The sequence below is a fragment of the Lepidochelys kempii genome, chromosome 10 (genome assembly GCF_965140265.1).
Source record: "Lepidochelys kempii isolate rLepKem1 chromosome 10, rLepKem1.hap2, whole genome shotgun sequence".
In the NCBI taxonomy this organism is placed as follows: Eukaryota; Metazoa; Chordata; order Testudines; family Cheloniidae; genus Lepidochelys; species Lepidochelys kempii.
This window is the reverse complement of record NC_133265.1, coordinates 51,358,920-51,380,555: the sequence shown is the minus strand read 5'-3', so window position 1 is coordinate 51,380,555 and position 21,636 is coordinate 51,358,920.

Sequence of the window (21,636 nt, the reverse complement as noted above, 5' to 3'; positions counted from 1 at the left end):
AGCAGAATATATATTGTAGCACATGAAAAGATGGGAGTTGCCTTACCAAGTTGGGGGGTCAGTGCTAACGAGCCAATTCATTTAAGGTGGAAGTGGCCTATTCTCAACAGTTGACAAGAAAGGCTGAATACCAAGGGAGGGAAAATTACTTTTGTAGTGCAAACGAGGCCAATGCAATCAAGGTGACCCATTTCCAGCAGTTGACAAGCAGTTGCCATCATGTGCCAACAATGCCACTCTGCCATGTACATTGGCCAAACTGGACAGTCTTTACGCAATATAATAAATGGACACAAATCAGACATCAAGAATTGTAACATTCAAAAACCAGCAGGAGAGTACTTCAATCTCCCTGGACGCTCAACAACAGACTTAAAAGTGGCAATTCTTCAACAAAAAAACTTCAAAAAAAGACTCCAACGACAAACTGCAGAACTGGAATTAATTTGCAAACTGGATACCATCAAATTAGGCCTTAATAAAGACTGGGAGTGGATGGGTAACTACAAAAAGTAATTTTCCTGTCTGCTGATTCTCAGCCCTTCTTATCAACTGTTGGAAACGGGCCACCTTGATTGCATTAGCCTTGTTAGCAGTACAAAAGTAATTTTCCCTCCCTTGGTATTCACCCCTTGTCAACTGTTGAGAATAGGCCACTTCCACCTTAAATGAATTGGCTTGTTAGCATTGACCCCCCACTTGGTAAGGCAACTCCCATCTTTTCATGTGGTATAATATACATTCTGCTTAGTGTATTTTTCATGCCAAGCATCTGATGAAGTGGGTTTTAGCCCACGAAAACTTATGTCCAAATAAATTTGTTAGTCTCTAAGGTGCCACAAGGACTCCTTGTTGTTTTTGCTGATACAGACTAACACGGCTATCACTCTGAAATCAATTATCAGGAAGGGTCTGCCTATCTGATCAGTATAGGAGATGGGGAGAGGCACATGCAAAACACTTCTGCTGTCCTTTCACAGTTGTTAGATATTGTGTGTGCAGCAGCAGCAACATGACTCATTGTGGTCAAATGCAAAACTGCTTTTCGGTTCAACCAGCACGTCATGGGAGTTTCTCCTCTCCTTTTCTCACACTGACACCCTACCTCAGAACTCAGACAACATCTCCTCTTCCTCATTAGACTCACCATGAATTCACACTGCTTTTCAGCTAACAGGTTGGTGCTGAACCTCATACTGCTGTTTACCAAAAGGTGTTGGTGCTTAGCTCAATAGCTGGTCACTGGTGATGATTTTTTCCTAGGTTTGCTGCTGATGCAATGGATTTTCAATCAAGTTCATGGGTAATGTGAGATGGTGCCAGAAATCTGTCATCAGCTGCTCCTGTGGAAAAAACCAACACCACATTTTTACCTTGTAAAAAGCCTTTGAAAAAAAATCTCAATTTACACATTTTCGGTAGAAATTTGTTGGAGTGTGACCACTAAATTCTTCAAATATTCTGCCTGCACTGAACATGTTTCATCGCAGGGCTTCAGGGTCTGAGCTGGACTTTCCCTGCAACAGCCACTCCTGCCTGCCTGCAGCCACAGTGGCCCCAGGCACCAGAACTGAGAGCAGGGAGACTGCCTCTCCTGGGCTCAAAATGCTCCCCTCAGTGGTGCCCAGGCAGGGAGAAGGAGACGGAGAAATAGCCTGACTGTACTGGGTTGGAGAGGAGCAGAGTGGGAGGTGGGCAGGAGCCAGGATTGGGCGTAGTGGATAGGAGCAGAGTAGGAGAGATGGCAGGAGCCAGAGGGTTGGATAGGAGCAGAAGAGGAGGAGGAGGGCAGGAGCCAAGATTTGGCATGATGGATAGGAGCAGAGGGGGAAGGAGGCCAGGAGTGGGTGTGGTGGATAAGAGTAGAGGGAGACAGGGCAGGAGCTGGGATTAGGGGTGGATAGGAGCAAAGGGGAACAGAGACAGGCTGGGGCACTGGGACAGAAGGTCTGTCCACTAAAGCACATTCCCCTCCAGGGCCTGGCATGGAGCCCATTATTCCTGGATCTCACCATTCCTCCATGGTCAGCAAGTATCTGTGAAATCCACTGCCAGAGTAAGTTTCTCATCCCTTACTAGTGGCTGGTCCACATGGAGAATAACAGCCTACTAATGCTACAAGTTACAATCTTGCTGAGGACCCAATTTGAAGTCAATATGGTTCCACATGATGGAATTTCTATTTTTTTTTCCAGTTTTTTTTAAATGTAGGAAATTACATTTAAAAACTACACTAAAAGAATATTATGGTTGAAAGTCAAGCATTCAAAAGTTAGGACATTCGAGAATTAAGACTGTCCATGCAACAATAGGCCAAATCCAACCCTTTCATTCAAAATCTCTTCCTTTATAGTGTTTCAAATAAAATGGAAGCTGGTTCCAAACACCCTCAGGTTTGGGTTTTGCAAACCTGAACCATGAGTGCAAACACAGAACAGTCTTCTCAGCCTGTTTGTTGTGCTTGCTATTTAAGTCTAAACTATGTATTTCAATTGCAGAGGAAAAGATCGATGTCGGCATTTCGTCATTAATCACCTACGGAATGGACATTATGTAGTATCAGGGGATACCTGTACCCATGAAAGCCTCGCAGAGCTGATAAGCTATTACCAGACTTCAGAAATCAACCCTTTTGGAGAAAATCTTACAACAGTTTGTGCTCAGGTATGTTCAACTCTTCAGAATTCACTTAGTTCCTGATGAAAGGAGATCAAACGTAGTAACTATTGCCTTTTGCTCAGGCTAAATATCAGAGAATCATAGGACTGGAAGGGACCTCGAGAGGTCTTCTAGTTCAGTCCCCTGCACTCAAGGCAGGACTGAGTGTTATCTAGACTATCCCTGACAGGTGTTTGTCTAATCTGCCCTTTAAAAATTTCCAATGATGGAAATTCTACAACCTTCCTAGGCAAGTTATTCCAGTGCTTAGCTACTCTGACAATTAGGAAGTTTTTCCTAAATGTCCAACCTAAACTGCCCTTGCTGCAATTTAAGCCCATTGCTTCTTGTCCTAGCCTCAGAGGTTATTGAGAACAATTTTTCTCCCTCCTCCTTCTGAAGAATCTTTCATGGACTTGAAAACTGTTATCATGTCCCTCCCCCCGTCAGTCTTCTCCTCTTCAGACTAAACAAATCCAATTTTTTCAACCTTCCTTCACAGGTCATGTTTTCCAGACCTTAATAATTTTTGTTGCTTTTCTCTGGACTTTCTCCAATTTGTCCACATTTTTTCTGAAATGTGGCATCCAGAACTGGACACAATGCTTCAGTTGAGGCCTAATCAGTGTAGAGTAGAGCAGAAGAATTTTACTTCTTATGTCTTGCTTACAACACTCCTTCTAATACATGCCAGAATTATCTTTGCTTTTTTTGCAACAGTGTCACACTGTTGACTCAAATTTAGCTTGTGATCCACTATGACCCCAGGTCCCGTTCTGCAGTACTCCATCTGAGGCAGTCATTTCCCATTTTGTACGTGTTCAACTGATTACTCCAACTAGGAAGGAACACTTTGCATTTGTCCTTACTGAATTTCATCCTATTTACTTCAGACCATTTCAACAGTTTGTCCAGACCATGCTGAATTTTAATCCTGTCCTCCAAAGCACTTGCAAACCAGACCTGATCCCTGTGGGACCCCACTTGATATGCCCTTCCAGCTTGACTGTGACCCACTGATAACTACTCTCTGGGAATGGTTTTCCAACCAATTATACATCCATCTTATAGTAGCTCAATCTAGGTTGTATTTCCCTAGTTTCTTTATGAGACTGTCATGCGAGACAGTATCAACAGCCCTACTAAAGTTAAGATATACTACATCTCCCACTTCCCGCCCACATCCACAAGGCTTGTTACCTTGTCAAAGAAAGCTACTAGGTTGGTTTGATATGATTTGTTGTTGGCGAATCCAAGCTGACTGTTATCACCTTATTATCTTCTAGATGTTTGCAAATTGATTGCTTAGCTATTTGCTGCATTATTTTTCTGGGTACTGAAGTTAAGCTGACTAGTCTGTAATTCCCTGGTTGTCCTTATTCCCCTTTTTATAGATGGACACTATATTTGCCCTCTTCCAGTCCTCTGGAATCTCTCCCATCTTCCATGAGTTTTCAAAGATAATCACTAATGGCTCAGATAGCTCCTTTCTCAGCTCAAGTATCCTATGATTTATTTCATCAGGCCCTCATGCCTTGAAGACATCTAATTTGTCTAAATAATTTTTAACTTATTTCTCTAATTTACCCTCTCATCTTACCTCATTTTCACTGGCATTTACTATGTTAGGTATCCAGTCGCTACTGTTTGTTGAAAAAAAAGTCATTTAGCACTCCTGCCATTTCAACAGCTTGTTATTGCTTTTCCCCTCACTGAGTAATGGAGCTATGCTATTCTTGGTCTTCCTCTTGCTCCTAATGTATTCGTAGAATGTTTTCTTGTTATCCTTTATATCTCTAGCTAGTTTAATCTCATTTTGTGCCTTGGCCTTTCTAAATTAGTCTCTACATACTTGTATGATTTGTTTATATTCATCCTTTGCAATTTGACTTAGTTTCCACTTTTTGTGGGACTCTTTTTTGAGTTTCAGATCATTGAAGATATCCTGGTTAAGCCAGGGTAGTCTCTTGCCACACTTCCTATCTTTCCTTCGCAGTGGAATTGTTTGCTCGTGCCCTTAATAATGAAACTCTGAAAAACTGCCAACTCTCTTGAACTGTTTTTCCCCCTTAGACTTGCTTCCCATGGGATCAACTCCCTGAGTTTGCGAAAGTCGCTTTTTTGAAATCCATTATCTTTATTGTGCTGTTTTCCCTCTTACCATTCCTTAGAATCATGAACTCTATCATTTCATGATCACTTTCACCCAAGCTGCCTTCCACTTTCAAATTCTCAACCAGTTCCTCATTTGTCAAAATCAAATCTAGAACAACCTCTCCCTAGTAGCTTTCTCCACCTTCTGAAATAAAAAATTGTCTCCAATACATTCCAAGAACTTGTTGGATAATCTGTGCCCTGCTCTGTCATTTTTCCAAAGAGATGTCTGGGTAGTTGAAATCCACCATCAACAGCAAGTCCTGGGCTTTAGATGATTTTTTTTTTTTAAAAACAATTAAGAGCCTCATCCACTTCTTCTTCTTCCTTGTTAGGTGAGCTGTAGTAGACCCCGACCACATCACCACCCTAGGTTTTTACCCCTTTAATCCATACTCAGAGACTTTCAACAAGTCTGTCTCTTATTTCCATCTCAACCTCACTCCAAATGTGTACACATTTTTGATATACGAGGCAACACCTCCTCCCTTTTTTCCCTGCCTGTCCTTCCTGAGCAAGCTGTACCCTTCTGTACCAATATTATCTCCCCAAGTCTCTGTGATGCCAGCTATGTCATAGTTAGGTTTATTTACTAGCATTTCTAGTTCTTCCTGCTTATTCCCCATACTTCTCGTATCAAATCTAAGGTACTGATTTGATCCCCCCACCATTGTTTTCTCTTGTTGCCCCCATGTCTTCCCACCTATGTGCAGGAAGCAAAAAAAGTGTTCTCAGCCTGGTAAGCTGTCTTAGGTATTGATGCCAAATTAGACAAGCAGATAGAACTTGAAATGTGTGAAAGAATGCATTGGACACAATATCTTCAAGGAGCAGCTGTTGTAGAAGGATGGGGCTGCACAACTCGGATTAGATCAGGGAGCTGCAGGCTTTAGCCAACACCAGACTCTGGTTTTTGTTGTGTTAGAATTATGTAACATGAAAAATAAAATTAAAATACAAAGAACATGTCATACTACAGGATGGATTTGAGACCCATCATCAGAAAGAATTTCCACAGTGATTTCAGATGCCAGAACTTCACACACCCAGCCAGTAAAAATAAATGGCCTGAAGCCAGCAGTAGACCTAAATTTGCTTAGGGACCAGGCTAAGAGTCAGCTGTGCCCGTTATGTATGATTGCAGTGGATGCAGACAGAATGGGTGGTATCAAGAAAATTGCCTTATTAGGTGTTGCTGGCACCGAGGTCCCAGGTATTCTTAACAGCTTCCAACTCTGGCCCCTGGACAGTACTGATAGAGTGATCTGGATAGGATTTTAGCAGTATGGTTTGAAGTTTGTGTACCTAGAAAGAATGAAATATTTCTCTTCCATATGAAAGTACACTACAGACTTGAAGCTCTAGGATCAGGCCTGCAATTTTGGCCCCTTAAGATATTTAGATTTGAGACAGAGGGTGATAAGTTGCAGCAATGTAAAGGTGCATGAGCTACTACTGAGGGAATTCTGTGCCAAAAAATTAAAAGTTCTGCACCAAAAATAAAAATTGTGCACACAATATTTTAAAATTCAAATTTTATTTGTCAATAAATAAATGTGGCTCCAGCATGGCAGTGGGGATCACAGGCCAGTGGTTGCTTTGAGGTGGGAGATCACCCTGAAGCCCCCACCTCCTGCAGTACAGGGGATTGGCAGTGAAGTCAAGGTTGCAAAGATTTTCCATAGTTGTGTCTATGAAATGCCATTTATCATAAATGGATCACAAATCCCCCTTAACTCTCTCAGAGAAGGGTCTATGAGAAGCCCCACCCAGAACTGAAAGCCTGCTACTGAAGCTCCAGAAATATGACTACACTATGGAATTTACTTAGCAAGTTGTTTAATTGTAGCTGACACTTTGTCCATCACCTGGCATGAGATCCATTGAAGCCAGTCAAGCAAGTAAATCTGACAACATGGAAAAGTACTCAGGTGCCGTGCCACACATGGGAAAAGTTACACGGTATTACAAACCACAGGATGAGACACGACAGTCCATGCGCCATGCTGAACATTCCAGAGGGGAAAAATAGTTCATGGCCAACCACTGTATATAGTGCAGGCATGATCTCTCAATGATCGATTGTGTTCTTCTTAGAAAGGGTTTCATGATTCCATTTGTACTCAAAAAATATGAAGGCTCATTCATGAAGGTGTATAGAAATGGAAAATGCAAAAGGAGGGCATGAGAAGCAATATATTGGCCAGGAGTAAGCATAGTTGTCACTTGCATAGTAAATGACTGTGGCACATGCCAAATATACAGATCATCCCTACCTTAAAAAAATTATAGGCACATCAGCTGGAGTCTGGGATGCAGGGGATATTTTAATCCTAGAGGACAGATAATACTTAATTGGCATTGATGCCTATTCAAGCTATGTAGACGTAGCTCAGCTAAAGGAGGCTACATCAGTCCAGATGATCTTAAAGCTTAGAGTTATTTTGTTAGATCTGGGATTTCTAAATAGTGAAAACTAACCGATCTCAGTTTGCCAGCAAAGATTTTAAGGCCGTCTCAGAAGATTTGGGATTTCATCATATAACCTGCAGTCCTACATATCCTCAGCATAATGAACTGGCAGAATAGGGAATTAATTTTTTTAAGAAGCTGTTAAAGACTAGACATACAATGGAAGTTTCTCTCATTGTGCTAAATTACTTAGCAACACTGTTAAAAAGTAACATGCTAAATTACTGCTGGGATATCAGATCTGGTTACGGCTCAAAGAGAAAAACAAACGAGAGTTAATAAAAAGGAAAACAAAGAATATCACTGACAAAACTGCTGTATATCCAAGGATGTTTAAACCAGAAGAAAATTAGAATTTGGACTGATGGCAGCTGAGGAGACGGGTGAGGGTAGACACCTGCTTGCCCCAAGATCATATTAGATTAAGTGAGAGGACACTTGCTGAAACAAACACCTGTTGCTGCTTCCAGAGATCCACTGAACAAATGACTTACCGAGTTTACACAGAAGAATGTGTCTGAACTCACCCATCACACTATCTGTAGACTTGTCTGGGGCCATGCACATCTGCACAGAAATGATGCAACAGATTGAGAACCACCATCTGGCACAGAGCCACTGGGCTCATTTACTAATGATGTTGGCTATATCAAGGCCACAACGGAAGCAGCAGCTATATCTTCAGTATAGTCAGCTGACTGGCCTGTTGCCACTTCCATAAAAAACTCACTGAACATTGCCGATTCTTTGAGGAATAGTTTGATGGAGAAAGAACAGAAGTTTATTTACTAATAAAGGCAAGGATAAATTAAGTAGCTGTTATTATGTAATCACATGGGTATGGCTAAAGAGTTGGGGGGGGGGTCAAGGCAGATGAGGCAGCTGCAGGCTTTGGTTGCTGTTGTGTTAGAGTTCTGTAATGTTTCAAGAAAAGAATGTTAAAATATAAGCACTGTTGCTTTAGTGCAGAGACCACCACAATGTCTCAATGATCAGAGGCCCATCAGGAAACATAACCAAGTCAAACTGAAATGAAAGTGGCAAAATTGTATAAACACACCTGTGTAATTTTTCCTTCTCTTTTCACCGTGGATGTTGCTGCTAATTTAGCACGGTCAAAGCCTCTTGCCCATCTAAGTCCATAGGTAGTTATCAGACATGGAGACTAGATACACTTTAGTCCCAGTTCTGCTCTCATTTTCACCAGTGTAAATCATAAATAGCTCCACTGAAGTCAAGGGAGTTGCTAAAAATTTGCACTATCATACTTGAGAGCAGAATTTGGCCTTTTTTGGCTGTAATTTTAGATTACCTGCACATCTTATTTCTCCAGCACAAAACAAAAAGAAGAAACATCCCCCAGTGCAAATAGGTGCATCTGAGATCTAGTCTACTAGGAGTGCTATATCAGCGCAGCTGCACCAATGCGGCTATGCTGCTGCACCATATCTGGTGAAGACACTATGCCAATGGGAGACTTCTCTCCCGTCAGCATAACTACCATGAGAGGTGGTAGCTATGTTGGCGGGAGAAGCTGTCCCGCCAACATAGCGCTGTCCACAACTGTGCTTGAATTGGTGTAATTTATGGCACACAGAGGGATGGCTTATTCACACCCTTGAGTGACCTATGTTGCACCAACATAAGTGGTAGTGTGTACAATTCTTGACACTTTGATTCTTGAAGTATCCCACCTTAACTACTGTCAGAGATAGGGTACCAGACTAGATGGACTATGGGTCTGTTCTGGTACAGCAATTTGATGTTCCTAACACTCCTTGTGGAGTATTATATAAAGCTATTTAAGAAGGTATTGCCTTATGCAGAATGAATAATTCAAGATTGCTAACTGAACTTATTGATATTATTAAAAAGTAAAGATTTCATGCTATTGCTCTTTCAGGAAAGGCATGAACATCCCAGTTACCACCATAGTACTTATTCACATGTTTTAGTAACTACTAATTTTTTCCCCCACAGCCTATTGAGAATAGTTTATATGATGAGATCGCTTTGGATCAGCAAACCTCTTCAAAGCAAAGTAAATCAAACAGTGGCGAAGTCAATCCCTTGCTGAAAAGGCAAGCGTCTGGCAGCTCACAAACCACTGTGCTAATGAAGGAAGCCACCTCTGTACCTCCAAAGTCAAAGACAGAGCACAAGAACTTATCAGGAGAAAGAAAGAACTTTAACCCCCAGGTAGGTTTTATGCAGAATGCAAAAGTAACAGCCCACTGTTGGGGACTTGTCTGAAGCAGAAAACAGGTATCTTGAATTAGTGTTGTTAGGGTGACCTGCTGTGCTGTGACCATGTTCCAGAAAGTGCCGTACCAGTTTGGTGGTGTTTCAGAATCAGAAATACAGATTCAGTAACATTGCCCTTGGAATTATTTTCTGCCAACATAAGAATGGTCATACTGTGTCAGACCAAAAGTCCATCTAGCCCAGTATCTGGTCTTCCGACAGTGGCCAGTGCCAGGTGCTTCAGAGGGAATGAACAGGACAGGTAATCAAGTCATCCATCCCCTGTCACCCATTCTCAGCTTCTGCCAGAGGTGACCTTACTAGACAAAGGAAATGTAATCATATTTTTGGCCACTAGTGAAGAGTGAAATTCACTCCATGCAGAGGTCCAGGTACAAGGCCTGGACACTCAAAATAGAGCGCTAAGTGGGACTTAAGTGCATAGGCCTTGTACTGGCCTTTCATACAGTGAGGAAATTTAATCCTATAAACACATATCCCCTGTTTTTCCCAGAAGTGTCACAGGAAAGCAATAAGGAGTCCAGTGGCATCTTAAAGGCTAACATATTTATTTGGACATAAGGTTTTGTGGGCTAGAACCCGCTTCATGGGATGCATGGAGTGAAAATTACAGATGCTGGCATTATTATACTGACACAAGAAGAGAAGGGAGTTACCTCACAAGTGGAGAACCAGTGTTGACAGGCCAATTCAATCAGGGTGGATAGTCGACACCTCCTCATCTATTATTAGGAGCGCACTACAATCCACCCTGATTGAATTGGCCTGTCAACACTGGTTCTCCACTTGTGAGGTAACTCCCTTCTCTTCTTGTGTCAGTATAATAATGCCCACATCTGTAATTTTCACTCCATGCATCCCATGAAGAGGGTTCTAGCCCACAAAACCTTATGCCCAAATAAGTCTTAGTCTTTAAGGTGCCACCAGACTCATTGTTTTTGTGGATACAGACTAACCCTTCTGATAGGAAAGCAGTGATGCAGAAAGATCTAATAGTGATTGTGGACAGGTTACATATTAATTTTTGCAATGTGACTTGGCATCAAAAAAGCCAGTGCAATCTTGGGCTGCATAAGCAAATGCATCAAATCAGAGCAAGGAGGTGATTGTCTCTTCTCCTGTATGACTCTGGTGATCCCTTACCTAGAGCAGGACATTTGGTTCTGTGGTTCTCCACAGTGCACTAAGACCCATGTCTGAGCTCACCTTCTGCCAAAAAAAGGAGGTAAAGAGCTGCTGAACAGCTGCTGCTTTTCAAGGGTGAGGAACTGACTTCTGAAGACAGGCCCAAATTCCTGCTGGTTGAGATTTTCAGAGAAATACTGAAGAGAATGTAACCATACATTCTCCTTGAAAATTAATGGGCTAAGTTCCCTATGTTTCTTTGAAAATCTCAACCACTGTCTTTATTCTGAATCAGGCCAAATTCCCCATTGCTTCAATAAGAGTTCGAGTAAGGAGTTGGATCTAAGTAAGGATGTAGTAAGTGCTACAGGATTTGTAAAATACCTAAGGATTCTTTGATTTCTGTAAAGTTGCCTGGGAGTAACCACGGTCTGAATGTATCACCACCTTTTGTGGATGCATTGTATTTTACAAACATTACTGACCCCTGAAAATTGTGTTCCTCTCTTTCCTACCCCCACCCCCTCATATCAGGATCCAGACATAGCCCCACCACTGCCGGATAGGATCAGCTTGCTTATGCAGGAGACATTCAAGCTAGACTTAAACGATCAAGGAAACACTATATATGCAGAGCTGAACAAACATCATCTGAAGAACGGAGGCCTTAGTTTGGAGACCCACTCTGCCACTGACAAAGTCCTCATTGAGAAACCAGCCTGTTCATCACAAGGAGACACCCAGCAAAAACCAGGAGAACCAGACCAAGCAAACTACTCTCCTTGCAAAAAAATCAGCTCGGTGTATGCTTTGGCTAAGCAAGCCGAACGTTTCTATGACAAAAAAATTGACCTTATAAAGCTATCGCCTCCAGAAACTGTTTATTCTGAAGTTAAGCTTGAGCAAGGTAAAAGCCATTCCACACTTCCTTGGGGTCAAAATGTCCATTCTCTATCACTTTGTCCATCAACTTCTGCAGACACAAAGAAGTTGACATTAAGTACTCCTGCTTCAACACCCCCTAAGTTGTCTCCTAAGTTACCTATTAAAGCTAGGACCTCTGTGGAGTCCCAAAGTTCAGAAGAGCTATTTGCACCCTATGCAACCTTCCTCCAAAGCAATGAAAGGCTTAGAAAACCAAACAAGATCCTTTGTGATTCACCTACACATAGCACATATGGGCAGATTGAGAAGGTGAAAACTTGTAAGCCTTTTGCTTCTGGCTCTGATAGTGGGAACAATACTTATGAACAGATTCCTGTTGGACAGCCAAAGTCATCTACTCATGACCAAGCTTCTGAGAGACATTCTAAGTCTCCTCTAGTACAACTCAATGATACTTATGATGAGGTGTCTTCTTTGACCATAGGATCCTCCAGAACAGAGAAGTGTACTGAAAATACGTATGAAAAGATCCCCGAGAATCTCCAGAAAGGCTCATCTGCAAAGCAAATTCCTGCTACTGATAACACATATGAGCAAATTTCCCTAGATCTTGTGAAGGGAGCAGAAGCAAAACCAAACCAGAAGGTACAGTACAGTTAATTGACTTTAAAAATAAAACCTGAGTACCATTCAGAATCATTCAAAAGGATCAGATCCTGTTTTCCTCAGGCAAATTTCTAAAGTCCTAAACTTCTAGGCACTTAAGACATGATTTCAGTTGTTTAAAGGATACTATTCAGGACAGAAAGCTCAAAGTTATAAACATCTTTAGCTTGTTATTAGATATCAAAAGCAAGAAAAAAAAGTCAGGCATCAGGATGACCAAAGATGAACATTTCTTGTAATTATAGCTTGCTGCTATAGACAGTATTCCTAGTACAGGGCAAGATAAAGGCAGAGAAATCACCATACATCCTGAAAACAGAACTTTTTGGCAGGGAGATGCATTAGGCTGTAGAATATTCTCGAGAGAGGTAGTGGACCTTAGTTTGGACATACAAAACTACAGTGGTCAAGGCATTAACTAAACTACTGTATAAAACACAGTCAGGACTGGATGGACCAGATGGGTCTAATAGAACTTTTTCATCTCAGACATGATTCTATGGTTAAGTAGATAAAAGTACATTTAAATGTTTAACATCTGGAGGTGGTTTGTTCCAGTCACTGAATCTGTATTTGCTAGTTTTCAAGTATTAATGACCGTAAATATACAGAATATTCAACTGTGCTTCAGAGACTTGGGAACTATTTCTTTCCATCTAAAAAACGTGTTCTTTTTTATTGGCAGATGGACAAGCGAAGAAGATTTTTTTTTTTCTAACAAGAAGAATAAATTCTGAAGGAGGAGTTTTAAATTTGTTCCATTTAGCCTAGACTAAAGATCATAGAAAAATATGCAGACAAATTCATCCCTTGTGTAATTTCCCCAATGGCTGTGGTAAACCAGGGACATGTTTAGCCTGTACTGTCTATAATAGCACAAACAGAGATAATGCTGGAAAATGAATACCTGTTTGTCAAATAGTTATAAAGGCCCCAGCTCATAGAAATCTGCACAACTTCAATTTTCTTTTCACTTGAACCATGTGAATTTAGGACCAAATTCAGGCACTGACCTAGAGTCCTAAGCCCAGGAGCATGAAACATGGTGGAAGTTGGCCACCCCATGCCAATTCTCCCCCAAGCTTGTGGGGAAGCAATCCCTCCATCACAGAGGGTTTTAAATTGGAATAGGGGAGACACACAGATTGTGTGGATCAGCTGAAAGTTTGTATCCATCTTGCCTTGTGTGTCCCTGGTTGGGTAGAGAAACAGGGATAGCACTGTTTTGATATCTGTTTAAGGAACCACTTTAGAGCTATTCAGCTAGGAAGCCATCCTGGACCTGCAGTGCAACAACTTTATTGAACATACAAATTCATGAACAATATTGCAGACCCTGTTGTAATAAGAACTACTGGCATATATGAACTTGTGTTCCCTGTCTGTAGAAACTTGTAACCCTTATTCTTAGCCTATAAGCTCTTTAGAAGCAAGGACTGTCAGTGCTTTTGTTCTTTGCACAGTGCCTAAAACAATGGGGTCCTGGTCTTTGACTGGGGCTCCACAATTCACATCACACCCACCTTTTTATTAGGGTGGTCAAGAGATTAAATAAGTGGTATTCTATTATTGTTTAACCACATGATTAATTTTTAAAATTTTTTGGATGCTTTCTATATTTTCAATTATATTGATTTCAATTAACAACAGCGCTCACTTGGCAGCGCTCACTTTATATTTTTGATTAAAAGTGTTTGCACTGTAAAAAGACAAAAGAAATAGTATGTTTCAATTCACCCAACACAAGTACTGTAGTGCAATTGAGTGCAGTTATGTAACAAAAAAAATCTACATTTTTAAGTTGCATTTTCAGGACAAAGACTGCATTACAGTACTTGGAGGTGAACTGAAAAATACTATTTTTTCTGTTTATCATTTTTACAGTGCAAATGTGTAATCAAAATATACACTGATTTCAATTACACCACAGAATACAAGATATATGAAAATGTAGAAAAACATCCAAAATATTTAATAAATTTCAATTGGTAGTCTCTTGTTTAACCATGTGATTAAAACTACAATTAATGTTTCAGAGTTAATCACATGAGTTAACTACAATTGACAGCCCTTTCTATATACAACTCTCGACAGAAGTAATTGAGTAATGCTACTAAATTATTTCAATATGGTATTTTTCCATTTTTAAAAAATCCTCAGCCTGATTCTAATCAGACATCAGTTTTACATTGGTTAAACTCCATTTGCGCAAGTTATTCCTGATTTGCAGAGATGTAAGTAAAAGCAGGATAAAGCCCTTTGAACTTGAGTTAATGTAGTTATTTTGAAATCATCACACTGAATGTTGATGACAGAGCAATACTTTCATACTTTTTGTTTAGGACTTAGAATTAAATGCCTCAGATATGCATAACTGTAACAGTCCCACCTCACCACTGTAGCACTTCCTGCTGGTCAGTCTGGGAATTAGCTCAGTCTTTTCACAGGGCACCCACCTCTGGTAGTGTCTCACCACCATCACTTCTGCTTCAGACACACATCATCTCAAGGATCGCAACATTCTCTTCCATTCTCCCCCACTTCCTGGGGAACAGTAGTCTTCTGTCAAGCCACTCACCTCCATGGCCAACTGCAGCCAAGGTTCTAGCTACTTGCTAGAGTGGCAAACTGCAGCCCTTCACTGGCCACTCCTCCCAGTGGCAAGTGTGGGGGGCAGAGAGGGGAAGAACTCCCTCCATGCATTTCCCTTGGCCACTTCCATATAGCCCTAGCACCTTCTCTGCCTCTGTATCAGGGCTTCAGTCTTTCCACCAGTCAAACTAAAGTACCCTCTTACTCCCCCCACAATTCCCTCAGCCCTTCAGGAACCCAGTCCTTTCTCCCTGGGCTCCTAAGAGGGAACTGCCCCCTTTGTCCTGCAGCTCTCTTTATATATGGGCCTGCTCTGCCCTGATTGGCTGCTCATTGCAGCCCCTCTCTGATTGGCTGTCTGCTGTGCTGCCTCTCCAGGACTGCTTTTAACCCTTTCTCCACCAGTATGGGACAGACACCGTATCACAGTAACTAAAAATAAATTATGCTGCTATTTGTAGCTTATTTGGAAATGTGCCCTCTTTCCTGCATGTATCTTTTCAATCAGAGTTATAAAGATTGAATCTTGCAAAGATCTGAACACCCCCAAAACTTTGTGAGATTCAAAATCCAGATCTAAGCTTTGTACCTTGGGCTTGTCCATCATAACAACCCATCAGAATCTTTGCCCAAAAGTAAAAGCAAAAGTTTGCATCTCTCTGAACTTCTTCATTTCAGCAGGGACTGGAGGGAGAAATATCATGAAAAGATACATCAATTCTCATCCAGTCTAGAAGCACTGGGAATCTTGCAAGAAAGCATGTTCTTGTATAATTTCTGGCCAGTCTGATGTATTGACCACATTTGTTCAAAGACATAGCAAAGCCAAACTCTCATCCCTTTCTTGATGTTTTCTCAAGCTTGCCTACAACTATTTTTTATATTTTTGAAGATATATTTTACAATCTCAAAACTCACAGCTAGAAGACTCAGAAGAGTTCAGGTTATGAGTCACTACTATGCCTTGCAGATGGCTATAAACCATAACTGAAAACAGCAAAAGGTCAGAGGTTAATTTTCATCCAACAAGAATCATTAAACTAAACAAAGTCCGGGTCTTAAATATATACGTGAATTTAATCATAAAGACATACATACACAGTCAGCATCATCTACAGAATGCTTAAGAGTAAAGGGGATATTCAGAGAATTAAAAACAACACTAGGTGGGGGAAAAAAATCCCTTGCAAGAAAAAAATGCTCTAAAAATCTTGATTAAAAATGATAACCCCAGCTGACTTTTCTTCCTGTACTTATAATGGCTTTTTAAACTGAAAAAGAGTTTAGAAATTGGCTGCCTCAGCAGCCATGGAGGTGATTAAGGGTCCTAGGTGGAGGCAGAATAAATCTGTCATGCAGAGACCAGGGAAGTGTTCTTGACTCTACTCCTCAGCAGACAATGCATCATTTCCCCTCCTCAGTGTGATGGAAGATGGAGATTAATTAGAAGCCAAAGCCCCAAACACAGAAGTCACATTATTTGTAATAATGACTCGATTACAGTCTGCAGCAACAGATTAGCTAGTAATTCAGAAATTCCACTCCCTCTACATTTTCCCCAAGGTGAAGGGGATAGGGGGAAGAGAGGATGTTTTGCAATGGTTAGAGCTGAGGGACAGAGAGTCAGGATTCTGGGTTTCTAAGTGCCAACAGCCCCCTGTGAGGTGCTGAGCACCTTCAACTCCCAATGAAGGACTTTGCAAGAGCTCAGCACCTTGCAATATCAGACCCTTAATCTCACAGTCTCCGTTTAGCCATCAGTTTAGTACATCACTTATACACTTTAATGCTAACAGTATTCCCACCAATTCACCTATCATAATGGCTACAAAAGTAGATATTCTTTTAGATTTCCTAACTCCAACCTCAGGGATGCAAGAGGCTGCTCCCACTGTTTTTTCATCTTTAAACCCATCAGTATATATTGGCAACGCAAAAGTGACTCCATTTACCATATGTAAACTCATAAACCAAGGGTATCGGAGCCTTCCCAAAAGTGGGGGGCTAGGGGGCCTGCCCCCCTGAGACCCCTTCCCTCCCTGAGGCCCCGCCAAGCTGGAAACCAGAGCGAGACTGGGGAGCCCACCTGGGGTGAGGCTGAAAGCAGCCCCCTGCCTGTGTCCCCATCCCCCAGGGCAGGTGGAGGGACCCAGGCTCCCCACAGCTGCCCTCTTGGCTCTCCCTGACTTGGCTCCAGCTGAAGGTGGAACCTTGGAACCACAACCTGGCCATGATAAGAGCCGTTGCTAGCTTTTGTGACTGTATTATGAATCTTGCCATATTTGGTATTTTTCTTAAAGCCCCAGTTCTTGTGTGTCCTCTGATGATGTAAGAATTTTTGCTTTCATTTAAAAACCTGTTTCTAGCCCCCATGATTGTAGAGAAAAGCTTGAAAATGTTAAGGCTAAAAGCTCAGAAGGGAAAAAAAGAATCCAACATTCTTTTTTTTTTTAATCTCATAATTTTTTAAAGCTAAATCTGATTCACGACCTTTGAATGTTTGAGCTTGGCCATATTGTACTAAGGAAGTGGAAAATAATATCTGAAATCTTTTTGTGTAGTAGCTGGCTGCTAACAAAATACTTGTATTCATTTAACTTGGGTTGCATATGCTGGATGGGCCAAGAATTTGTTGGAGGGGAATCATAGAATCATACAAATGTTGGGCTGCAAGGATGTCATGAGATCATCAAGTCCAGCCCGCTGCACTATTAAAGGCCTGATGTATTTTTGTAAAGTATTCTTATTAGTCATGGCTTTAAAATTGAAACTGGACAAGTTGGCAGTGTTTGCTTGAACCACCTAACCTCTGAGCCAATGTTCGTTCTGCGGGGGAAAGGGTTAAGTGGATCCTGATGACTCATTGAGGCAGGTGACTCATTACCCCACTGTATATAAGGGAGGAGGAAGTGGCTGTCAGAGGAGAGAGGATTTAAAGTATAAACTGATCAGGCCTGAAATCAGAATCCTAGGAGTAGCCAAACCTAAGGAGATAGTTGAGATGAACTATGTGTTACTAATTTCTTAATAAAGTCAAGCCAGAGGAAAAATGTGGAGTTTTGACTCTATACCATGCGTGGACTTTGTTTTAGGGCAAGCTGGGAAAGACATTTGCTCACAGGGAAAATAAAAAGCTGTCAGCTGATGGAATGCAGATACTACTTGTCTTCTCAGCTCTTTGGGGCAGGGATTATCATTTTGTTCTGTGTTTGTACAATGGGGCACCCGGTGCTGGCCTGTGACTGGAACTCCTAGGTGCTACTGCAGTACACATAATAAATCAAAATAAAATATATAAACATACAGACAATGGATCTGAGTCTCCTCTAACTTATATAACTTTTACACTAGTACCAATCCATTGAGTTCAGGGGAGTTACTCGTGGGCTACATCAGAATGATCAGAATCAGACCCAAAAGCAAATTCCCTTTGTAGCGCCTGAAAAACATAATGTGGCCCAGAAAGACAAGGATATTAACGCCAGACCTATTCCACTAACTCAATCCTCTGACTGGCTCTAAAGAAATGAGAGTAACTAATGAGTAAACCTCTAAAGCAGCAAATAAGAGGCTGAAATTCTCAAAAGGCTGGGTTTCTAGTTGGGGTGCATTTGTTGATGACAATTTCAAAATATTGTTCATTATTTTATATATTTCCTAGTGAATATTTTATCAGCACACTTTTAGTAAATGCTCATTCTGTAATGCCAAAGGATAGGGAAATGCTGGCAAGAAGCATGCAGCCGCTATATGTACAAGATGTACTCATCTCAACCAGGGGCATGATGGTAAATGCTAGACAAGTTCACTGTAGAATGTTACAGGAAATGAGAATACAATGCATACTCAAAGAACAGTGCTCTTCATAAAAACCGCAGTGCTCATTGCTGTGGGCAGCGTACACTCAAGAAAACTCAACTGGAAAGGTGCACCAGGCACAATGAGGTTAGACAGCTCCGGTTTCAGTTTCATTTCACACACACTCAGGGCTTTATTCTGTCTTCCCTTTACCAACATTGATTAACACCTTAGTCTGCAACTGATCCAGTGAAACAAATGGGACTTCTTGTACAGAACGATGCTACTCTTTGTGAGTAAAAGGGAAACATAACTGGGCCCCCAATGGGCAAAATTCAGAGGTTTTGTGTACATCTCAATAAGGTAGCTGAAATTGGTATAACTTAAAGAGAGAGCATAGTAGAAAAAGCCACTAACAGAAAATTATTAATTTAATAGCCTCCCTGCTACCAAGAAATGTATGGCTGGAGTTTGGAAAAGGCCTCGGCACCATTTCATCAGACATATCAGTCTCCAGATGGCACATGCCCGATTCAGAGTGGCCTGCGTACAGGAGCCAGAACACTGTGCTAGGCATGATGCACATTTGTTTTGTGCTGTGTGGTACTCGCAGAGCACATGAGCGCAGCTCAGCAGGAACATCTCTCTGTGCTGAGTCCTGGGCTTCAGGACCAAGTGCAATGTTCCTGGGAGAAAAGGGTGATGATTTGGTGACTCACTTGTCATAACTATTAACATTATAAACCTGAATGCCTAATGATACCAGAAATTATGGGGTTCAATAGAAAGTTTGTTATTTTCTTCTGAAGGAAGGGATGTGATTAAATGTGAGCAGGCCATAACAAAGAAGTGTGCTTTGAACAGATTGAGTGAATTCTTTCATTGTAACTATGTGACAGATTTAGGGTACCAGGCCTCAGCAGTGCTGGCTCATGGGGTATTCAGTAACTCTCCTTATTCATTTTTCATGTATAGGGTTCACACTTTGGCAGTTTTGCTTTGACTTTTGAAGGTGCTGGCTGGAGAAGCCAAAGGGGAACTTGGCTGAAACTGCTGAGTCTCATGTGGATACCAATTGATACTGGAAATCCCTTGCCCAGTGAGTAGAATGTGAGTTGCCTGAAATCCAGTCCCACCTTACCTAAAAATGGTCCAAGTTTACCAGACTGGTTGTGAACCACAAAAGTTCACTGCTCCCCTCAGTTCTAGTGCCTACTACTATCCAAACCTTCTCTTAACATATTTTCTAAATATAAGTCTAGCGTCTTTACTTCTCTTCTTGCACCTCACCCACTGAACAGTGCAATGAGACAATAATGAAGGTTGCTTGGCATTGCCTCGTTTCATACCCTCTTTGAGGGGGGAATCCGTACCAATGTTCTACAGAAAATAGAGCCCATTTGTCATCTGCCCTCTTTGGTTCACCATATGCTTGAATAAAGCAAGATATCACTTGATTATCTGTTCTGTTCACTCCCTCTGCAGCACCTGGCATTGGCCACTGTTGGAAGACAGGATAGTGACCTTTGGCCTGACCCAGTATGGCCATTCTTATGTTTGATGTCTATGTCTTCTTATGCCCACTAAGACCTTTGAATCATGCACAGAGTGTTTAATAAATCTGAGTCCTGGAGGAAAGGAGATGGAGCATGGGTCCCTGATCTTGGTGTAGTGTCAATTGACATTTTCATCATGCAAATCTAAGGGAAGACCATTTGTATAATGACTGACTATGGTACAATCAAAGATTTTCAGTTCCTCCTCCTGCCCATGAACAGTTTCAGTGATGAAGTAATTAACCCCGAGAGGTCCAAATCAGATCATTCTGAAACTTGTAAGTGAAATATTTTTAATGACAACTTACTTTTCAGTAATGACAACTTCCTAAAAGTACCAGGGGGTTTGAATCCATATCTATGTTTTTTAAATTTCAGAATCACAATTAATAAGGTGGTAATAAAGGATAGGAGAGGCTGCATTATATATTCTTTTAATCTAGTGCATTTCTGAAATCTGCTTTTAACTTTTCACACTATATACAGTCTCTCTCATTTCTCCTCTCTTCTTCTATTTCCACATAGCACTTTCTTTTTTACATATCACAGGCACATGACCACCACTCTGGCAATTGTGAAATCCAGATGGGGGATTACCAAATTACACTTCATCTTTAAACTACAGGAGTAGAAAATTTTCTTTGTAAATAAACTTGATGGATGTTAGTATTTTGAATAATGATAGAAACAGGATAGCAAAAGATTCTTAGGAATTTAGAAACACATGCATCAGTGCTTAATGCTCTGGACTTTGTGAAAATATCTTCCACTGGAGCTGAAAGACCGGGGAATAGTGAGAGAGGGACTCTGGTGGTGGTTTGATGGGTGGGACACATTCCATTTTTATTATATTCATGTTGCTGCCGGGATAGTGTTATTATCTGTGGGTAATTGCCAGAGTCTGTTTATGTATGAAAGTAATTTTAAGAGCTTGTCAAAGGTGCCCAGAGCTAGGGTTGGGTGCTCTTATGTCAGGTAGCATGAACAGACAAAATAGATTGTGCTTTCTGCTGTTCCAGGAAAGTAAAGCTCCACCTGTCTTTAATTCTCATTAACAGGTTCAACTAACCCCCAAGGCTTTTGAAATTAATTCCATCAGTTTAGAAGGCTTATCGTTCCAACAGTTTCCAGTCTGTCATTAATCCTTAACCACACATTACTCAGTAACATTGGCCACTGTGACTCAGGAAGTACAAGACCCAGGAGTGTGAATGCTCCAGGCTGCTTGCACCTTCTCCCTAAGACCTGGCTCTATGCTTTTTCCATTGATTGGTATATGGAAGGTGCAGCCTTTCAACCCTGCACCCGCATCTAACAGGGAGAGTCATCTTCAAAGAGACGTTTCTCCTTCCACTGCATCGTTTTGTTTATGTCTCGAAGTGGCTTGTTTCCTTACTTAGTAGGGAACAAGGCTGTAAACATCGGCTGATGATTATCAAAATTGGTAACATCCATACATCATAAT